General features: G+C 33.0%; 1 long non-coding RNA gene across 1 annotated transcript; it reads right to left on the bottom strand.

The window, feature by feature from the left end:
• Positions 1-213: 213 nt before the first annotated feature.
• LOC110676725 lies at positions 214-1,401 on the bottom strand. The gene is made up of 2 exons (XR_002500656.1): positions 643-1,401; positions 214-573 (listed from the first exon to the last, which is right to left on the bottom strand). It is a non-coding gene; the product is annotated as an uncharacterized LOC110676725 (long non-coding RNA).
• Between the last annotated feature and the right edge of the window lie 347 nt (positions 1,402-1,748).

The following is a 1,748-nucleotide window of genomic DNA, read 5'->3' as shown; positions in this document are numbered from 1 at the left end:
GGAGCAACAATTTTACAGATATAATAAAATCAATTTTCCCGTATATTTTTAAAGAATTTTTTTTTTAATTCGATGGGAATTGATATGAGTAGAATTTTTTGTGTAAAAGTACGTCCTGACGGAAGTCCTAATATAGTATTAATATGAAAAATAACTTACGCCAGTTAAACGCTTTCGCTTCGGGTTTTCTTTTTAAAAAAGTAATACAACTAGTTCGATCGACGACCTAACTCCAACTGATTTTTATTTTATTCCAATCAATATATTACAGCTCTGATCTACTGCTTTGCCACTTGTTGTTGAGTCTATTCTGCTATCCGACTCGTTGTTTATTTTCGTTGCAACCGGCGTCTGTTGTTATTCATTACGGCTTCAGCCTGGTTCAATAGTTAACTCCTCCCGCCTTAGTGATGAGGTTCCATCTGAATCAATTCTGCTGGTGACAGGTTCCGAAAAATAGTTTGTTGATGTCCTGATTTAATTTCTTTTGAAATCTGTGGAAAGTTGTTGGTGATTGTTCTTGATGTAATTCCTTTTGAAATTTGAGGAAGGTTGTTAATGATGGTTCTCTTTCTGAAATAACATAATAGAATTGTTGATGCAATGATGAACGGGGAGAATGATATTCCTCCGATTAAAGACCAATGAGGCCAATGCAGACTTATGGATGATAAACGAATTTTACCCAATTCTTTCCTGGTCTGTTGTTGTAGTTTATGGAGATGTTCCAAACTAATATTGAGAATTTCTTGGTGCATCTTAATCTCTATTCCATTCAATGGTAATTGAATCGGTTTTCCTGGAAGTGTCTGGGTTCTTTTGTCGTACAGAACATTGTTTATGTTCACATGACAATTATTAAAATGGAGTAGGAAAGATCCGGAGAGAGTTCTGTTTGTTATTCCACAATTAGAGGTGAGGGTGAAATTCATTAATGAATTTATAAATAGATGTTGATCATCCAGATAGGTGATTTGCTTTGTAACTGGGTTTGTGGTAAAATTGCAAACTGCAGGATTTCCTTTCAGTAGTTGGGGTATACATTTCGAGTTACCCAAACGAGTTTCTCGACTTTCATAAATAGTTGGTTCAACTGAGTTGACCTGATAAATCTCGCTGTTGTGGATGAGATAGAATGGGTTTGGTATGTGTATTTGTTTCTGGTCAAAAACAATCGGGATGAGTTGCACTTTGTTGAAATTCCTTGAATCTAATTTCGGCATCTTGATGATGAGAGCAATCTCTAAGTCATTCGAGACTACTGATGTTGTGGCATATGAAATGGCTTCTATGGCTGAACGAGCTGTAATATTTTCTTTAGCTAAATCTGTGATTAATACATTTATTTCTGATTGGCTTAATATTTTTTCATTAACAATTCCTACTTTTGCTAAGGTTACGGTCTCAATTATTCGATACAATTTTTCTATAAGGTAGTTTAAATAAAACAATATTTTAATGCAATAAATTTCAATTGATTCTTTGTTAAAATGGCTGATAGCTATTTTTGTTTTAAGAAGAGCTTCTTTTAATTGTAAATTTAGTTCTCTATTAATTTTGATCTGGTCGTTATTATTTATAATTAAATTATTAATTGATGAATTAATTATTTTTAAATCATCAGCATCTGGACTTCCAGCTAGAAATTTCCAAGCTTTACCTAACATATCCCATCGCTTGCTTCGTTTAATTGGATCTATGCTTTTAAAGGCTAAATCTACTTCGTTGAATTTTTCAATTATTAAGTC

This window comes from Aedes aegypti, chromosome 2, assembly GCF_002204515.2.
Source record: "Aedes aegypti strain LVP_AGWG chromosome 2, AaegL5.0 Primary Assembly, whole genome shotgun sequence".
NCBI classification, from domain to species: domain Eukaryota; kingdom Metazoa; phylum Arthropoda; class Insecta; order Diptera; family Culicidae; genus Aedes; species Aedes aegypti.
The sequence above is the reverse complement of the archived record's forward strand: the minus strand, read 5'-3'. Positions and strand labels throughout refer to the sequence as shown.